Below are 6,392 nucleotides of genomic sequence, written 5' to 3'. Positions count from 1 at the left end.
TAGGTATTTATAAATCTTAAAAGCGTGGTTGGGAAAACCATGGTAGATGGTAAATTTTGGTAGAGATGAGGGAGCCTGCCATGCAGGTATTAAGAGAAGAGCATTCTTGGCAGAAGAAGCTGTAGGTTGGGAGACCATCTGGAGTGGCAGGGGCACAGGGTGGGATATGGTTGGAACAGAAGAAACAGGTAAAGTCACTGAAGTGTAGGAAGAAGAATGGGAAGTAGAGATTAAGGAAGAGTGAGGGAGGAATAATTCCTCTTAAATAGGCCCCTATAAGCTACCATAAAAATTGTGGTTTTATCCTCAGAGAGCTGTGCAGCAGAGGGTTTTGAAATGAGAAATGTAATCTGATGTGATCTGTGATGTGATCTGATCTCAGTTTAAAAGTTTCAGCCTATGCTGTAAACAATATCCAGTGTGGATGGTACAAAGGCAGAAGGAGAGATTAGGTAAAAGGCACTTTCCATAATCCAGATAAGCCACAATAATCACGATGGCTTAGACCAAAGTGGTTACAGTGGAGAAAGTAAGAAGAGGTTAAGTTCTAGATTTTGATTGTTTAACTCACAGAATTCACTGATGGATTGGATGTGAATATCTAAGAGAGAGGGAGGAACCAAGGATGACTCTTTGGCCTCAGAAACTTTAAGGATGTCATTGCCATATACTGAATTGTAGAACACTGTACAATACATGCTCAGGCAAAGGCTATACTCAACTTAAGATCATAGGTCTCTATTATATGACTGAAGATACTGGCTATTGACTAAGTCTCATGTCCAACATCACACTTTAAAAACGGCATTTTAGATGTGTAAATCCAAATACATCATCATTCATATACAGATGCTATTAGCCTTAACAAAGACTGAAGATTTTTTTATACAAGCAAAGAAATAACTGCTTCACAATATTATGAAAATGTAAAAGTTGTCTAATTCATGAATTTCCTAATTGTTCTCCTCAGATGAGAATGTTTGCCTACTTTATTTAGCTGAGGAAACTGTAAAATTCCATTGATTAAAGTGTAGTATGGCCAACACAGCCAAAAGGACAACTCACTGGGTTAAAAGTTGTTATATTCAAAAGCTCTTCCCAGATGTCTATGTTTCTCAAAACAAAGATTACAGAAATTACAGAAAATGTTATTTGGCTTGTAAATGAATAGAAAAGTTAATATAACCAATATTATTATAGTATTATTTTTATTTTTATATCTTTATGTAAAATATTGTATTTGGATAAAGTGTTTTTTCAAGTTTCTACAGGGGAAAATCAGAAAGAGTTTGTATAAATCGTGGTGAGGAAAAAGTTAACTAGAAGGAAAAAAAATTAGAGTACAGGCAAAAAAAAACCTTCAAAGACACAAGATTTAATATCTTGTAGCAAAAGTGGAAAAAAGTTAGAAACATATTTTTAAAAATGGAAAAGATTCCTAAGGGGAACACATGAAGATAGTCATATTGAACATACTACAGTATAGATGAACCTTCAAAACATTACCCAAGGTAAGCCAGATGCCAAGAATAAATGATGTTTGAATCCACTTATATGAGGTAATTAGAATAGTCGACTTCATTGAACAGAAAGTAAAATGTCAGTTAGTCGGTGCTGGGGAGATGGGGTAATCAGGAGATACTGCTCAATGTGAATGGAATCAAGTTCGAAATAATGAAAAAGTTCTGCAGATGCGTAGTGATCCAGTTGCACAACTGTGTCAATGCATTTTATGTCACTGAAATAGTTAAAATATTAAATTTTATGTTATATATATATAGTACTACAATACAAATAAAATGTCTGTGAGGGTTGAGAAGAGACTCTCCTTATAAAGGAAGTGGCATTAAATAATTTTTCATAATGTAATATACAATAAAGGAAAAATTGTTCAGAGAAGATCTTATTATTAGATCTTAACATTTTATTACATTGTGATTCCTCCTGATTATATTACATATTTCATTGTTGAAAACCTTTCATCTCTATTCAGTGCACAGACGTGAAAAAAGTCTTCAAGCAGAATTCTTTTTTCTACTCTAACTACATGCATGAGATACTTAAGATTGTGTTCTTCCCAGCAATCAAATGGTTGCACACCACAGTGGCAGGAGGATTCTCTGAGGTTTGAAGTGCCTCAGTTTTACCCAGTTGTAAGAGTTTTCCTCAGATATAGACAACTTCATCTCTGACTACTAAAAATCAGACCTTCCTCCACAAATCAAATTATTTTAATTACAATATGTATGTAATTATTTCATGAAATGTATTGTCTTAAATAATGTTTAGGACTATGAATTAAATTTTACCTATGAGCTCAAAACCATTAACTCTGCTTAAAATAAATTTGGCAGTAGGTATGGAACTGCTGATATCCTACTGAAAGTGCATTTAATAAGGAAAACATTTCCTAAACACCAAAGAGCTTTAAGATATGAAACAGTCTATGTCTTAGAAATGAATCTAGTATTAAAAGGGAGAAAAATTAATAGAGTCATGTTCAAAAGACTTTAATAGGCTTGTAAGACTGAAATAGAACTCTTTGTGTATCTAATTATGAAGTAGTAAAACATTTTGCTCACAGATTTGAGATGAAAAGAGAAAGCCAGGTTCCAAAGAAACATCACATTATACATAGAACATAATGTACAGAATATACATACTTCAGTATTGAGTAATAACTTCAGCAACTCATCTCAATAGATACTAAAAAAAAATTTAAATGGGTAAGGAGACCTAATTTCAGATGTACATACTAAGAAGAACTTTATGTGAAAAATTTTTTTTTTTCTAAATCTCAAACTAAAGGAAGAATTTGGTCAGAAAATTGCACTATGTCAACATGGTTCTTGAATTCAAGAACTGAATTACAGAAATCTGACCCAATTATATGCTTTTATTTGTAAACTAATCAGACATACATACAGCAACACTTTCATATATACATCTAAATGAACTCAGTGTCTGTGTGCATTCATTCTAGATGTTGTTGTGTGAGTAATAAAGTATTTCCCTTGCTAGGTTTTCTTGGTATCAGAAATGCCACAAATAAGATGATTTTTCTATGATTCCCAACAAATTATTTTCATCAAGCAAGCACATTATAATAAATGCAAGTATTTGTAAACTAACAAAGATCAGAGAAAATAATAATTAGCTAATTTGTTGACTACTTACTATGTGCTCAGTATTATACATACATTAGTTTATTTTCAAAATACCACTCCATAATCATGACACCACTCTATTACATTAATATGGAGAAAAAAAAAAAAAAAAGGTTCAGAGAATTGGAATATTTGCTTTAGGTCATGTGGCCTGCAGAGGCAGGGTTTGACTCTAACATTCTGACTCCAGAGCCTTTGCTACTGACTGCTATGCAAAATCTCTTCAGATATTGCCTCACCAGTCACTGACAGCAACTCACTTAAAGGAACAGGCATTAAGGATAGATGAAGTAAACAGAAGTGGGGAGGGGATGAAGGTAAATAAAGTGGGGGGGGGCAGAGATGAGAGATTGGGATAGCAACTATTAGGCAAAATTTTCAAAAATTTTTTAACTTCATCCACTTGAAATAAGAATGTGCTTACAAGTCATGCACACTGCTCTTTCTACCAGTTTAGTTTGTTCTTAAAATTCCCTGCCAAGTCATCACCAGATTCTGTTTCTATATTTCCGGAATCTGAGAATTGCTGTTTTAGATCAAAATAACTTTTTATGCAGCACTAATATTTTCCTTTTTGATTTGGCATGATTCAGATTCTTGTGCTATTGAATAACTCATGTATTTCTGGCATGATTCCCCAACTAGGTTATATACTCTCTAAAGATAAGGAAAACACCTTTATTTTATTTATATTTTCCCAATGACCCAAATCAAATGTTTTATGCATGTTAAGTATTTCATAAATATGTGAGATTCTGATTTTATTTCTGAACACAAAATAATTAAACAGATGGCTTAAAGTAACAAACCAGACTCTTCTCAAACTCAGGTGTGTACCTTGGAGATATGAATTCACCATCTTATATCTTTAAAAGAACTTGGACAAAACAAACAAACAAAAATAGCAAGTAAAATCAGCAATTTTAAGATAAGAATACCAAAGAATTTAAGTAACTTGTTCTTTTTTTTTTTTTTAAGATTTTATTTATTTATTTATTTGACAGAGATCACAAGCAGGCAGAGAGGCAGGCAGAGAGAGGAAGGGAAGCAGGCTCCTTGCTGAGCAGAGAGCCTGACGCGGGGCTTGATCCCAGGACCCTGAGATCGTGACCTGAGCCGAAGGCAGAGGCTTTAACCCACTGAGCCACCCAGGCGCCCCTTAAGTAACTTGTTCTTAATCATCCTGAGTATTTGAAGGAGGCACTTGCATGTTTGGGAACCTATTAATGTCTTACATAACACATCGTTAGTGTCAAATGACTCAGCTAAGAATAAACTACAAATTCAGATATTGACACTTTTTTATACTTAATATTTATATTTATTTTTATGAAGAATTTATCACAAGCTTTTAGGGAGGACCTTAATATATTTCTTGGTCAGAATAGGCTAAGTTATGCTGCAGTAACAATCAGGTCCATTTCACAAATAAATATTTATTTCTCCTTCGTGCTATAATTCCAGAGTCAGTCTGCAAGGATGTTTCTTTCACTTAAGGTCACTGATAGAGTAACTTCTGCCTTAAATACTGACAGACATTGTTCCAGAGAGAAGCAAACACTCTGAGGTGTTATGTAACAGCAATTAAATACTTGTCCTCAAAGTGATATTCCATTGCTTGCAGTGTATTAGCCAAAACTAACCACAACATCCCACTCACTCACAAAAAGTCTACTATGTATAAAACTGCATAACAGATGTATTTGGCAAACAACCATATTATACTACCTGTTACATTTATTTCAAAGTATGAGATACTTTACAAACTTTTTACATGTATTTATATTTTTGTCGATAAACATGATAAACACATAATGTGTATTTTACAGATAGAGAACATGTATCTCAGGCGCCTGGGTGGCTCAGTGGGTTAAGCCTCTGCCTTCGGCTCAGGTCATGATCTCAGGGTCCTGGGATTGAGGCCAACATCAGTCTCTCTGCTCAGCGGGGAGCCTGCTTCTTCCTCCCCCTCTGCCTGTCTCTCTGCCTACTTGTGATCTCTCTCTGTCAAAAAAAAACCAAAAACAAACAAAACCAACAACTAAAAAAAACATATATCTCGGGACACCTGGGTGGCACAGTTGTTAAGTGTCTGCCTTCGGCTCAGGTCATGATCCCATGGTTCTGGGATAGAGCTCCACATCAGTCTCCCTGCTCAGCAAGAAGCCTGCTTCTTCCTCTCCCACTACCCCTGCTTGTGTTCCCCTCTCTCATTGTGTCTTTTTCTGTAAAATAAATAAAATCTAAAATATACATATATGTGTGTGTGTATTGTGGGGGGCATATATATATATATATATATATATATATATATATTCTCAGTGGTCTATTTGTCCAAGTTCTTTTGTGTAGTCAGTATAGAAAATGATAGCTAAACCTAGGTTTATCTGGATTTTCAATTCCCCATGCTCCCTACTCTAAGATTCTGTATCCTGCTTACCATGGGCATGAAAAGATTTATGTTGGTAGACAATATCTGAGCAAAAGGCTAGGGATTTCTGTGGGTCAAACGGTTCCATCCAAAGAACTTATTCAATGCAGAAACATTATCTGTGTATAATTTCAGCAATGATCATTTGGTACAGTTAAGTCAAGTCTTTGAGTTCTTGCAGTAAGAATCTACCACATACCCATTAATGTGTAAAATATGTGCCTTCCAGGGTCTTGACACTTACAACAACTTTTCTAATTAAGCCCACTCCTAGAAAATAAATAAGTAGTTTCCTTGACATTTTAAAATTGATTGCTTTTTCACCCTGATTGTTACTATTTCTTGTAACTTGTAGGTGTAGGTTGTTTGCTAATATTGTGCAATAAAATGAACTTCTTGATCACTAAGTACTACAATTTGGATTTTCCAGTATGATAAATTCTCTCATCACTGTTTTTGTCATGTTCCACTATTACCTTTCAGATTTTTACTAGTTTTTCTATTTGATGATTGTTGGGAAAAAATGTCCACATTGATGTCCACATTAAAAAATAAAGTCTCTCTAAAGTAGTTGTGCATCCTGAAACTCTCAAGTAGAATTGAATTATTTATATTATTTTGTTCTCTCAGGTGCTCTCTGGGTGTGAAGAATTTTATTTCCTGAGTCAAGCTATTTCACAGGTTGAACAAACACAGGTCTTCCAACATAACACCGTAAAGTAGACATAATATCAACATAAAAAAGAATAATAAATCCACATGTTCAGTATCTATTTAACAAGCATCTTCATGTC

At 34.3% G+C, this 6,392-nt stretch overlaps 1 long non-coding RNA gene across 1 annotated transcript in view; it reads right to left on the bottom strand.

Annotated features, from left to right (window-relative positions):
• Nucleotides 1-1,510: 1,510 nt before the first annotated feature.
• LOC116881032 overlaps nucleotides 1,511-6,392 on the bottom strand; it is a 200,694-nt gene continuing 195,812 nt past the window's right edge. The window contains exons 4-5 of the long non-coding RNA XR_004385328.1: nucleotides 2,664-2,706; nucleotides 1,511-1,576 (exon numbers count right to left, since the gene is read on the bottom strand). This is a non-coding gene — a long non-coding RNA (uncharacterized LOC116881032). The remainder of the gene's footprint in view (nucleotides 1,577-2,663; nucleotides 2,707-6,392) is intronic.

This window comes from Lontra canadensis, unplaced genomic scaffold, assembly GCF_010015895.1.
Source record: "Lontra canadensis isolate GAN:19392208 unplaced genomic scaffold, GSC_riverotter_1.0 scaffold70, whole genome shotgun sequence".
Lineage (NCBI taxonomy): Eukaryota > Metazoa > Chordata > Mammalia > Carnivora > Mustelidae > Lontra > Lontra canadensis.
The sequence above is the reverse complement of the archived record's forward strand: the minus strand, read 5'-3'. Positions and strand labels throughout refer to the sequence as shown.